The 14,967-nt window shown below is 35.5% G+C and overlaps 1 pseudogene; it reads left to right on the top strand.

Moving 5' to 3' along the window:
- The first annotated feature begins 1,132 nt into the window (after nt 1-1,132).
- On the top strand, nt 1,133-3,908 carry LOC128640710 (RNA polymerase-associated protein RTF1 homolog; annotated as a pseudogene).
- The last annotated feature ends 11,059 nt before the right edge of the window (nt 3,909-14,967 follow it).

Genomic DNA, 14,967 nt, shown 5'->3' with positions numbered 1-14,967 from the left:
CTATAAGCTTTTTTTTTACACTTTTTTTTAACACACTGTTTTATCTCAGTTGACCATTTTAGAATATGCACATAACTCAAAATGTTTTATGGCACTTTAAGTAACAGTGGAAATAAGACTGCTGCTACTTTACCTATCGGAGACACTTTAGGTGGCAGATAGCAATCATCTTGATCCGATCGGCTTGAGATGATTGACAGCCCCCTCTTGTGTGTGATTGACCGCACACAAGCAGGTGGCAGCATTGCACAAATCAGCAAATTGGGAAATGTTAACTGTGGGCAGCAAACTGTTGCCTGTTCGCTGTGAGGCTGGGCAGACAAGGTTCAAAACAGCGAACTTGTCCACTAGGCCTTTGATATCTACAAAATATAAAAAACATTTGTTCAAAGGAGAGTTGCTAAAATGGTACATGGTCTAAAAAAATAAAATATACCAGGAAGAGATCAATGACCTAAATATATACATCTTAGATGAGAGAGGGGGTGATATGAAAAACTTTCAAGTAGATCTATGGGGGCCGATTTAAAAAGCTACAAATGCTGCTGTTTCTGCACGAGCCTTCAGGCTCGCCGGAAACAAAAGTTAAGAAGCAGCGGTCATAAGACTGCTGCTCCCTAACTCATCCGCCACCTCTGAGGCGGCGGATAGTAATCATCCCAATCAGATACGATCGGGATGATTGACACCCCCTGCTAGCGGCCGATTGGCCGCGAATGTGCAGGGGGTGGCATTGCACAAGCAGTTCACATTAAATGCTTGTGCAATGATAAATGCCGACAGCGTATATGCTGTCGGAATTTATCGATGTCCGGCAGATGTCATGTCCACCCAACACTTAAAGAGCAATTCCAGAACGAAGTGCCATGATCTCAATCTGAAGGGCAGTAGGTTCAGGAATAATTTGTGGGAGGACTTAACAGAAAGTGTCTAGGGTTCTTATCTGCAGTCAAAATCTATATTTCTTGTTTACCTACTAGGTATTAGCTGGCAACGTAAATAATAGCGTTGGAAGAAGGTTATTCCGGTAACAAGTTAAGTCAGTTAAAAAATAATTTGGGACATTTATTTTTGTATATCAAATGGCTGTTTTGCTGATTGAAGTCTACCTCAATCCATTGTTCTCAAGAACATGACTGTAAAGATGGGTTGAGCCGGAAGAAATATCAGACCTCCTAATCTTATAGATCTCTCTATACATTAAAACCTTCTGAAAAGGGAAATTGTTTTAACTATCTCTTCCACTGAAAACTTGATTGTTGCTTTCTGCCTCTTGTTTACATATCTTTTCTAAAGAAAATAATATTTCAGTATAGGTGGTGGTTCCAAAAGGTAAAACCGCTATTTTAAATGACAAAATAATGGTAAAAATTGTTATTTATAAACAGTTTGATACAATACAGCTTGTAAACTGATCATTGGAGAAAAATATATACTACAATGTCCCTTTAAGAAAAGATTGAATGTAGGCATCAGAATAACAGTTTATATATTATATCTGTTCCTTCCCTCTTCTACCAAGAGCTAATGGAAACATGGTTTCCCTTATACTTATATAACAACTTCCAATATCTTAGTTACTTATCTTTATTACTTTGTATAGTTGAGCAGGAAATTTCGTGTCTGACCTTTACTATTTTTACCATTGTAGTTTTTGTAAAAGCTGTTATGATCACTTATGCCTTTGGAAACAGTGAAATTGTATTTCCTTCCATTATATTGTTGGAAACTTCATTAAAAAGAAAGATAAAAAAAAATCTAAATAAATGGGAGGTCTGGTGTTTGAAAACAATAGATAATATTTTGTGAAATTCTATATAGGATGAATTTTGTTACAACTATTTTATTTTGTTTTATATTATATTATATATAATTTATTTATTTTTTCCCTACAAGTGCTTGGACTGGTGAGAAAATAGGTAGCATATGTGTGGGTAACAAAAATAACATTATATAAAACAAGGATATGTGATAAATCCAAACTAAAAGGAAATAAGGCTGTGTGAGAGTCCCAAAAGTGCTTGATTGTAGTATTCCACGATGAGACACATAAAAAGGGAGAGAAAATAACAAAAGTGAAGTCTGCAAGGACCGGTGTTCACTACCTAGAAGGAGCAGTATTCACACTTTGGAGAGCTATATCTAAGCTCTTATGTAAAAGGTACGCTGGTATTAAGCCCCACAGCCTTTTAACAAGGTTCCGAAGACTCCAAGGCAAGTAAATACAATTTATTTAAAAACAAAAGACACATAGACAGGTTGTATCATATTTCATATATATACTCTGTTATTGTTGTTATTTCTATTTTTACTTAGTGTATAGTTTTGCTAAGTATAACCTGTTTTATGTCACAACATATGTGTGGGTATCTTTCATGCAATATTTTTTAAGGGAGTTGATCTGACCTAGGGGTCAATCACAATTTGTCAGCTACTAACAAACAATAATTAGTTAAAAGTTTCATGTACTTCTTACAAGCTTATAGATGTAGAACACGTTGCAATATGCTTGTCTGGTATGTAACAATAAGTAATAAAGAAGAAGTAGACTGTCCCTTTAAAAAAATCTGCCATATTGAACTGTTATATAATTATTTAGAATGACAATGCTGTTAGCATTTGGGGTTTATGATTTGCTGGATAATGTTGTATGATGCACAAGCACAGTATTTTTTGTCACACTTGTGACTCCAGAAGTAAAGGAAGTATTACTTGATGATTGGAGCCATGATGATGAAATAGTAGGGAAGAAAATCTATGAGTTTTAAAAAAATGGAGTAAGTCAATTCCGAAGATAACTTGGGCAAAGAGTTTCTGTCTCTTACAAAGAGAAAGAGAATTGATTCAGCTGAAAAGGGTACACAGAAGAATTGAGCGATGAATAAACATGAACACTGCAGACTATTCTGGCAGTGTTTTCAAGGACAGCTTTCCCCGAAAGCTGTGCTTTAGTGGAAGTTGAGGACTTTGATTCAGGCAACAACATCTCTTCCTATTCTAGAAAGGTAAAAAAAAAGAAGTAATTTCACCAACATCTCTTTTTGTCTCTTTAGCTGAAGAACTGAACAAAATTCGATTATCACATCACAAGCTGGAATGCTGGTGTCATATGCAATTCTTTACCAAAACCATCTCAGGCTGCTTTGTGCAAATCAGCATCGGTTATCATAACAGCTAACCTGTATAGGGTAGCAGAAATCCAATTTGGAATCACAAAGACAAACCAAGGTCTGCTGTTACGGGATAGCAGTAACCAGAATGTTTTCAGTATGGAGTTTGTGTCAAATCAGAAGTTTACAGAGAGTGAATTCAGAGGAAATGGAAGGAGTCAATACTCTCTGTTAGCATGCAACTCCCAAATGTACATGATATTAATGAGAAAGAAGTATGTATTAAAAGGCAATAAACTATAAATTTGTTGACTACAGCATCAAAAATAAAGAGTAAGAAAAAGGGAGGTTTGTGCCATGAAGGAAACTCAACTTGTGAAGGAGAAGGCTGTGGCAGAAAAAGCTGGAGACCAGGAAAAGTAAAAGTAAACTGAGGACAAGCTGAATGATTTAAAGGAAAGATCAAAGCCTTTGGCTCACCAGCAAACAAGGAACACCTCTGCCATTAGCCATATAAATCAGCTCAAGAGAAAGCAGACAATTGTGGAGTCTTAAAAGGATTTAGTGACCGAATGTGAGAGTCAGAGACAACAACAGACAGATCCTTGTATTAGGAGGCAATGCAAACCCATACTGTTCTCCAATTGTAGAGATCCTGCAGTTAAAGCTGCCATAATTGGATCAATGCAATGTATGAATCTGAAGAACGCAATCATTTTAAGAGATACAATTAAGACTCTTGTCAGTCCACAGCTTCTGACCCTGCATGCACAGTTTTACTTCCCTCCTGACGATTAAATACATCCCCAACTGTGTTGCCTGGGGTCTGTCTGATCACATCATGTGAACTGCACAATACATGTACATAACTGATCTTTACAATGTTGTTCTTGTTTTATTTATATCCAAACAATGACACATTAATAAACCTCAAAACAAGGGTAAATATGACAACTAGTATTCAACAAACTATTTCTCAAAATACCTATTTAAAATAGACTTTTCTAATGTAAATGTTGAGCTGGATGTTTCTTTCTCATAATCAAAATTTCTGGCTATATCCTCAAATCCTCCGGTAAAGGATGGAGCTCTACAAAAATCTTCAAACATGGAAGATTACAAAAAAAGAAGGCGACTTATCTGACCCTTGTCAATCCAATGTTTCTGACTCGGCACCCGTATCTCTATGGCTTTAGAGTATTATAGGTTTACTGCGTACATGTCATGTATATACACTCTATTGAAAGGTATCAGTTCATGTATATACCCTTTACCATGTGATGTAATCACAAAAGCCTTAAAATCATTGTTTTATCTTGTTTTTTATCGATTGTGCACATTTCGTTTTTCTATTAGAAAATCACAAGATTATTTAAACAGATAACTATTTTACATTTTTGGGATGTAGATTTTGAGCTTCAGGGTTTTTAATGAAAAAGGCATTTTATGAATGTGATCACTGGAAAAATACATTGACAATACCAGCCAAAGTACTAACAATTTTTAACACTGCTGCAAACACTGTTGCCAAACACTGTTGCCATAGTACCAAAGACACATGCATGCTCCTGAGCTCTTATGAACCTATATAGATTTATTCTTAAAAATGATACAAGTAGAATGAAACAAATTTGATTATAGAAGTAAATTGGAAAGTTGTTTAAAATTGCACAATCCATCTAAATCATCAAAGTTTATTTTTTAATTTGTTGTCCCTTTAACCTTTTCACTACCGGGAATTTCAGAGAAAAAATAATTTTTAACTTTTAACAAACTTTGAGTTTCTCGCTGAAATTATTTACATACTGCTTGGGCAATCATGACACAAATGATTGTAAGAGCTTCTCTGGGATCCCATTTGTTCAGAAATTTAAGACATACATACGACATATCGCTTTACCATTGTTGTTTGGTAGTTAGAATGATGCAACTTGCAGTTGCATACCACACTTTTAATATTCCCAGGAGTGAAGAGGTTAATCAGGTAGCTTGTAAGGTTAATTTTAGCTGTAGTGTATAGTTTACCCTCCCACCTGGCACCTCCCACGTCCTTATCCCTACCTGATCCCTCCCAAGCAGCTATCTTTAATGGTACTGTACACTGTGCTTTTAAATAAAGTTTTTAAAAAATGAGCTCCTTAATCCTGCCCAGAACTCACAGTTATTTATTAAGTTATTATTTATTTTCTTATTATGTATACACACATGTAGATAGATATACTTCATATTCTGTATATTCTCCTCAGCGTTTACAGTCTTTGCATGTAATGTAATGCATAAAGACAATTGACACACATCCTGGAAATGTAAGGATAGGAAGACAGGAAGGAGGGTTACATTTAATTGCTTGTCTAGAGCAAATGTCCCAGAAGGAAGCAGCAATAAATTACATTTTCAGAAAGAAAAAGATTTCCAGAAAGTTGTGTGCCAGCCATGTGAGATTTTTTTCCTGAAGTAATTCACAGCATAGTATATATTATTGATATGTTTAGGTTTGTTAAAAGGACATGAAACTAAAAATGTTTCTCTCATGATTCTGATAGGATAGGGCATACTATTTTTAACAAATGTCCAATTTATTTATTTAATCAAATGTTTTGCTTCATTTTCTTGGTATCTTTTTTTGAAGGAGCAGCAATCATCTACTGATAGCTTGATGGAAACATGGGGTAAGCCAATGACAAGAGGTATATTATATGTGCAGCCACCAATCAGCAGCTAGCTTCCAGTAGTTCATTGCTGCTCCTGAGCCTACCTAGGTATGCTTTTTAACAAAGACTACCAAGAGATAATAGATGTAAACTGGTAAGTTGGCTACTGAATCATCAAAATGTAATTTTGTCTTTAAAAGGCCATAATACCCAAATGTTTAAACACTTGAAAAAAGCTGACTAGAAAATATCATCTGAACATCTCTATGTAAAAAAGAAAGATATTTTACCTCAAAAGTTCCTCAGTAGCCACATCCCATTGTAAAGGACTTCTAAGCAACAAATCAGTACGTCTGTCCCGGGACAGTGGTAGGAGCAAGCTTACGTGCACACTCATCTTATTTCCCTATTCAGTGTAAGGAAGTTTACAATGAAATCTCATGAGAGTAAAGTAAAATCTCATAAGATCACAGTAAAAGAGTTCATGACCTCAGCACTGCTGATGCTGATTGGCTGCTGTTCATTTCTTCATTTTTTTTTTACCTGCAGCTGAGCAGCAGTTGAGTATAACTTTTTACACAGAACTTACTCTGCTGAGCTGAGGAAATTGTGAGGTAAAATATCTTCCTTTTTTACATAGAGATGCTCAGGTGATATTTTCTTGTCAGCTTTTTACAGTTATGCTGCATCAGTTGCAAGTGATTTAGCATATGAGTATTATGTCCCTTTAATGCCCCTTTAATTAAAATATTAATTTTAGCTGTAGTGTATAGTTTACCCTCCCACCTGGCACCTCCCACTTCCTTATCCCTACCTGATCCCTCCCAAATATCTCTGCAGACTAGAGAGGCAAAACCTTTTTTTATTAATTCTTTGATAGCTAAGAGATCCTGTTCACTGTAAGTTACAGTACACATGATACCTAGACAAAATAGATTTGAAGATGATTTGATCATTGTAGAAGCCCTCTTGATCTCTCCTTATTAAGATCATTTTGGTCAACTCTACAAATTTAAAAGTGGAATGTAGTCTGTTTTTATTCAATACATTTCAATGTTTTTTGTTTTTTTTACAGTTTAGATCTCTTTTTAAGAAATGCATCATATTTGCAAAGTAGATCTTCAAACATATATGTACGTTTGTTACTTTACTACATTGAAGTTAACAACCTTATTTCCTGCAGATTTACAGATCACATTCAATCAATATCCTATCCAGTGTTCTCCAATCTCCTCTGGACCTTTTTAGCAGGTCCACCACCCAAGGCTGATTTTACTAACCAACCAGCTAAAATTTTAGCCAATAATAAGCTAAAATTAGCCGGTATTAAAAAAGTTCAATTTTTATTGCACAAATTATATTTAAATACACTGCTATGTCTGAAATGATAGGGCTCCGAAGCAACATCCGCTGCTTAATAAATGGAAACCTATCCCTTTAAACATTTTCTGGAATGCTGTGATGCTAATTGTATTGGTGAATTTGTTCTTTCTAATAAGTTTCTGCTCGGTTGTTGTTTATTTTTCTGTATACTGTATATAAGGATTATAAAAACAAATTTTCCATTGATTACATCTTATATTATGTTTTTTATAAAAATGAAAGCATTAATCTAAACATTAGGGCCTTTCAAATTGTCTGACTAAAGGGATGTGGCCTTCAGCACCACTAAGCAGAAAACAGGCATCAGTAATTTGTCATTGGGTAATTATGCATGTGTTTTTGTATTACAAGTAGGGATGGGCGAATGTTTCCAAAAATTCGAAATTTAAAATTAATTTTGATACATTCATTCGAATCGAATTTCGAATGTTTATATAAAATTCTAACATTCTATTTTTGATTTTTCGTCTTTTCATTTTTCTATAAAATTCGAAAATATTTGTTCGAATAATAGAATAATTAGCTATGTATTCATTCAATTTTCAAAATGTAATATTCTAATTCAAAATAGTATTTGTAGTCTACAACTGTGTTTAAGAAATGTAATATTCGAATTTGAATGCTACATTCGAATTTGAATGTCACATTCGAAAATCGAAATAGTATTTCTAGTCTAATACTGTGTTTTTTAAATGTAATATTCAGATTCAAATGTGACATTCGAATTCGAATGTCACATTCGAATTCAAAATAGTATTTCTAGTCTAATATTGTGTTTTTTAAATGTAATATTCGAATTCGAATGTGACATTCAAATTCGAATTTCACATTCAAATTCGAATGTCACATTCAAATTCGAATTTCACATTCGAATTTGAAATAGTATTTCTAGTCTAATACTGTGTTTTTTAAATGTAATATTTGAATTCAAATGTCACATTCGAATTCGAAATAGTAATTATAGTCTAATACTGTGTTTTTTAAATGTAATATTCGAATTTGAATGTCACATTCGAATTCGAAATAGTATTTCTAGTCTAATACTGTGTTTTTTAAATGTAATATTCGATTTCGAATGTGACATTCGAATTCGAATTTCATATTCAAATGTCACATTCAAATTCGAATTTCACATTCGAATTCGAAATAGTATTTCTAGTCTAATACTGTGTTTTTTAAATGTAATATTCAAATTCGAATGTCACATTCGAATTCGAATGTCACATTCGAATTTGAAATAGTATTTCTAGTCTAATACTGTGTTTTTTAAATGTAATATTCGAATTCGAATGTGACATTCAAATTCGAATTTCGAAAACTGTAAATAACATTCGATAATAGAATTTTTAAGAATATTCGTTCTTATCAACATTCTATTATGTAAATCGAATTTCTACAATAACATTCGTTCTAACATTCGAATTTGAATATTAACACATTTGCCCATCCCTAATTACAAGTCCACAAAAAATATATATGTTAAAGCACCACCTCAAAAGAAGCAAAAATCCAAAATCCTGTGTGCACAGGATAAACCCTATCAAAGCAGCATAACAAAATCTAATTCAATAAATTGTATCCCTGCATCAAATCAAACAAAAAATGTAAAACATTAAGGATAAAATTACACAATTATTAGAAAATGTGACAAACTCCCAAGTAACCATAAAGTCCCAAATTTAATTGTCCAAAGTGTACCTGCAATGCGAGAACAAATATGGAAGGACAGCCCTTGTTTTTCTCACCTCCTAAGGAAAAGGACGTCACTTTCGGACCTCTCACCCAGACAAAATAATGGATGATAGGAGCATTACATACATAGAAAGCAACTTGTGGGCCTTCATAAGAAGGAATGGCAGTGGGGTATCTTAATTATATTGATATTTAGACATAAAAAGTATTATTGAAACAAATAGAATATTCATACATGGAGCTAGCATTGGATTCTAAGTAAAGCTTAACAGGACATTAAACACAAAATAAATGCTAGCTAGAATGATGCATTCAAAGAAAAGATTAGTCTAAGAATAAAATGTAGATATATTTTTTAAAGTTTCATTAGCTGTTTAAATATTGACAAAATAAGTGTAAAGTTTGGGGGGCCAATTTATCATAGAGCGGACGTACATGATACGATGTAGCGTATCATGTCCGCCGCACATCGATTAATGCCGACAGCATACGCTGTCTGCATTTATCATTGCACAAGCAGTTCCTGTGAACTGCTTGTGCAATGCCGCCCCCTGCAGATTCGCGACCCATCGGCCGCTAGCAGGGGGTGTCAATCAACACAAAAGTATTCGACCGGGTTGATTTCTGTCCGCCGCCCCAGAGCAGGCGGACAAGATATGGAGCAGTGGTCTTTAGACCGCTGCTTCATAACTTCTGTTTCCGCGATACTGAAGGCTCGCTCAAAAACAGGGGCATCGAAATAGTAATTATAGTCTAATACTGTGTTTTTTAAATGTAATATTCGAATTTGAATGTCACATTCGAATTCGAAATAGTATTTCTAGTCTAATACTGTGTTTTTTAAATGTAATATTCGATTTCGAATGTGACATTCGAATTCGAATTTCATATTCAAATTCAAATGTCACATTCAAATTCGAATTTCACATTCGAATTCGAAATAGTATTTCTAGTCTAATACTGTGTTTTTTAAATGTAATATTCAAATTCGAATGTCACATTCGAATTCGAATGTCACATTCGAATTTGAAATAGTATTTCTAGTCTAATACTGTGTTTTTTAAATGTAATATTCGAATTCGAATGTGACATTCAAATTCGAATTTCGAAAACTGTAAATAACATTCGATAATAGAATTTTTAAGAATATTCGTTCTTATCAACATTCTATTATGTAAATCGAATTTCTACAATAACATTCGTTCTAACATTCGAATTTGAATATTAACACATTTGCCCATCCCTAATTACAAGTCCACAAAAAATATATATGTTAAAGCACCACCTCAAAAGAAGCAAAAATCCAAAATCCTGTGTGCACAGGATAAACCCTATCAAAGCAGCATAACAAAATCTAATTCAATAAATTGTATCCCTGCATCAAATCAAACAAAAAATGTAAAACATTAAGGATAAAATTACACAATTATTAGAAAATGTGACAAACTCCCAAGTAACCATAAAGTCCCAAATTTAATTGTCCAAAGTGTACCTGCAATGCGAGAACAAATATGGAAGGACAGCCCTTGTTTTTCTCACCTCCTAAGGAAAAGGACGTCACTTTCGGACCTCTCACCCAGACAAAATAATGGATGATAGGAGCATTACATACATAGAAAGCAACTTGTGGGCCTTCATAAGAAGGAATGGCAGTGGGGTATCTTAATTATATTGATATTTAGACATAAAAAGTATTATTGAAACAAATAGAATATTCATACATGGAGCTAGCATTGGATTCTAAGTAAAGCTTAACAGGACATTAAACACAAAATAAATGCTAGCTAGAATGATGCATTCAAAGAAAAGATTAGTCTAAGAATAAAATGTAGATATATTTTTTAAAGTTTCATTAGCTGTTTAAATATTGACAAAATAAGTGTAAAGTTTGGGGGGCCAATTTATCATAGAGCGGACGTACATGATACGATGTAGCGTATCATGTCCGCCGCACATCGATTAATGCCGACAGCATACGCTGTCTGCATTTATCATTGCACAAGCAGTTCTTGTGAACTGCTTGTGCAATGCCGCCCCCTGTAGATTCGCGACCCATCGGCCGCTAGCAGGGGGTGTCAATCAACACAAAAGTATTCGACCGGGTTGATTTCTGTCCGCCGCCCCAGAGCAGGCGGACAAGATATGGAGCAGTGGTCTTTAGACCGCTGCTTCATAACTTCTGTTTCCGCGATACTGAAGGCTCGCTCAAAAACAGGGGCATCAAGCTTCATACGGAGCTTGATAAATTGGCCCCTTAGTATCTATATAACAATGGGATCTGCCATGTTGTAACTTAGGTTACCTTCTCTGCTGTGGCCAATTAAAGACAGTTATAAATAGGTCACTAGAGTGTGCAGCCAATGGCTGTGTGGAACATAACAGAGTTCTGCACCTCTATTTCTAACAGGAACTGAAAAGATCAAAATTTCAGAATGGAATTACAGGAAAATGGGACAAAATAAATAATGAAAGTATATTGCAGACTTTTTATTTATTTATATGATTTATCATTGTATATTACCATCTCAAAGTGTTTAATGTCCCTTTAACAAGAGTATGACTTTCAGATAAGTATTTGCCAATATAACTACTTTCCTGTAGATTGCTACAAGTCATCAAATAGCTCCTTTCCCCAGGGTTATAGTAAAGAGCTCTACACCCTGTTCCAAATTATTATGCAAATTCTATTTCAGTGTCACAAAGATTAAAATTTTTTTTTTCAGTTTAACTCATGGATGGCATTATGTCTCAGGGCTCTTTTGATCACTGAAAACAATCTCGGACACCTGTGATAATTAGATTGCCAGGTGAGCCCAATTAAAGGAAAAACTACTAAAGGAGGGTGTTCCACATTATTAAGCAGAGCACCATTTTCAAGCAATATGGGGAAGAAAAATGATCTCTCTGCTGCCGAAAAGAGTGAAATAGTTCAATGCCTTGGACGAGGTATGAAAACATTAGATATTTCACGAAAACTTAAGCGTGATCATCGCACTATTAAGATATTTGTGGCTTATTCAGAGCACAGACGGGTTTGTGCAGATAAAGGCACATTGAGGAAGATTTCTGCCAGATCCATGCATCGGATCAAGAGATCAGCTGCTAAAATACCATTACATAGCAGCAAACAGATATTTGAAGCTGCTGGTGCCTCTGGAGTCCCATGGACATCAAGGTGTAGACTCCTCCAGAGTCTTGCAACTGTGCACAGTTGCAAGACTCTGGAGGACTCTACACCTTCCATTCGGCCACCACTAACCAATGCTCACAAGCAGAAACGGCTGCATTGGGCAGAAAAATACATGAAGACTAATTTTCAAACAGTCCTGTTCACTGATGAGTGCTGTGCAACCCTAGATGTTCCAGATGGATGGAGTAGTGGATGGTTGGTGGCCGGCCACCCTGTTCCAACAAGTCTGCCACGTCAGCAAGGCGGTGGTGGAGTCATGTTTTGGGCCGTAATCATGAGAAGAGAGTTGGTCGGCCCCTTTAGGGTCCCTGAAGGTGTAAAGATGACCTCTGCAAAGTATGTGGAGTTCTTGACTGACCACTTCCTTCCCTGGTACAGAAGGAAGAACTATGCTTTCCGTAATAAAATCATCTTCATGCATGGCAATGCACCATCTCACGCTGCAAAGAATACCTCTGCATCAATAGCTGCTATGGGGATAAAAGGAGAGAAAGTCATGGTGTGACCTCCATCCTCCCCTAACCTCAATCCTATTGAGAACCTTTGGAGCATCCTCAAGCAAAAGATCTATGAGGGTGGGAGGCAGTTTACATCCAAACAGCAGCTCTGGGAGGCCTTTCTGACATCTTTCAAACAAATTCAAGCAGTAACTGTCCAAAAACTCACACGTTCAATGGATGCAAGACTTGTGAAGCTGCTATCAAATAAGGGGTCCTATGTTAAAATGTAACGTGACCTGTTAAAATGTTTAAAAAGTTAAAATGTTGTTCAAAGTTTGATTGAAATAGCTTTTGATTTCAGTAAATATGCTGCAAACACAACAAATGACAATTTTCAGTTCTTTACAACCTATAAAGTCTTTTGAAACTTACTGTGCGTAATAATTTGGAACAGTGCATTGTAAGTTTTTTATTTTTTTAAAAAAATACTGTTATCATTAGGAGGTTTGTTCAATAAAATTTGAATTGTACTCTTAATAGTTGATAACATGAGAATTATGCTGACTGTTGTTTACATCAATTATTTAGGTAAATGAGAAAGATATCATTGGCATAAAATTTAACAGGGTGTAAATAAGATACTGCAATGACACCAAAATCAGCGAACACATCCTGCTCATAATTACTGTGAAATGTTGACAAATGAGCGCAAACATAAACTGTTTTGACCACAGGAATAGTGGAGCTCAGGAGCACAATAACAGGAATATTGTAATTCTAACATGCAAACTGCTCTAGCTTAGGTGAAATAGTTTCAGAAAATGAAATTGCTAATATAACAAGATATACTGTTAAATATAAATTTATGCAACATCTCATAATCGGAGTAGCTATCTGAAATAGGTAAGGTGTTTGAGATAGCATTGAAAGTGCAAAGATTTCTTAACTAATTGCTATAAGGACAGGTTATAGTCATTTACTAAAAGTTAGGACAACCAATGGGCATTACAACCTATATATAGTTAAAGGATACAGAATGAAATGGGCTTAGTTTAGCTGCCACTTATAGGAACACTGAACCAAATGTATTTCTTTTGTGATTCAGATAGAGCATGCAATTTTAAGCAACTTTCTAATTTACTCCTATTATCAAATTTTCTTCAGTCTCTTGGTATCTTTATTTGAAATGCACAAATGCAAGTTTAGATGCCGGCCCATTTTTGGTGAACAACCTGGGTTGTTCTTGCTGATTGGTGGATAAATTCACCCACCAATAAACAAGCACTGTCCAGGGTACTGAACCATCAAATTAGCTTAGATGCCTTCTTTTTCAAATAAAGATAACAAGAGAACAAAGAAAATTGATAATAAGAGTAAATTAGAAAGTTGCTTAAAATTGCATGCTCTATCTGAATCACAAAAGAAAAAATTTGGGTTCATTGTCCCTTTAATAATTAGATAGTGCAAGTCCCATCACTAAGCTTAAGGAAGCATATAGACTGCATGTACAATATTAAAACCATCCTAATTCTAGCTGAATATGTAAATTCTACATAGTCACATGGGTACCTAAGCCCTCAGAAGTGTAAAAAGGAACTATTATCAGTAAATGTTAAAGAACCTTCAACTACAAGCTATCATAGAAGAATAAGCCTAGCTATGATAGTTATAGGAAGATTTTCTTAAAATATACATTATGAGGAGCCAGAGGATATATAAGTGAACATTATGAAAAATCAAATTTTGGCATCTTTTAAGAATAAAACAACCTCTATTGCAAAAGCAATATCTGATACATCTAGATTAAAGAAGTTTTAAATCTCATGCAAATGTCTTCATTGAGATGTTTCTCTAAACTAAACCTCACATAGCACAAAATAAAATAACAAAAACAGGCCAAATATAATAGCCATTAATCCACTCCAGTATGACTACATCTGCTGCTGCTGAGGAGACACAGCAGACATTGGGGGGTAGTTATCAAGCCGTCTACTTTTCTGACTTCGCTGGCCCAATACGCCCGCCTAAGCTCGCCTACCTTCGCCGCCGCGGACCTTGAATGCGTTCGCCTAAGTTATCAAAAAAAGCTGTCAAAAATTCGCGGGGCGATGAGCAGCGTACTGTGAGAGTTATCACTCATCCGATCTCGCTGCCCTTCGGCTTTTTCCCAGCTTTATTGCTAGCCTGTCACTAAGCACCCACACTAAACTACACTGTTCTATCCCTATACCGGCGCCCCCGGAGCCCCCCGCAACTCAATAAAGTTATTAACCCCTAAACCGCCGCTCCTAGACCCTGCCGCAAGTCTTATAAATGTATTAACCCCTAAACCGCCGCTCCTAGACCCTGCCGCAAGTCTTATAAATGTATTAACCCCTAAACCGCCGCTCCCGGACACCGCTGCCAACTACATTATACCTAGTAACCCCTATCCTGCCCCCCCTGCACCGTCGCCCTCTATAATAAAATTATTAACCCCTATCCTGCTGATCCCGCACCTC

The sequence above is a fragment of the Bombina bombina genome, chromosome 10, assembly GCF_027579735.1.
Source record: "Bombina bombina isolate aBomBom1 chromosome 10, aBomBom1.pri, whole genome shotgun sequence".
In the NCBI taxonomy this organism is placed as follows: Eukaryota; Metazoa; Chordata; class Amphibia; order Anura; family Bombinatoridae; genus Bombina; species Bombina bombina.
The sequence above is the reverse complement of the archived record's forward strand: the minus strand, read 5'-3'. Positions and strand labels throughout refer to the sequence as shown.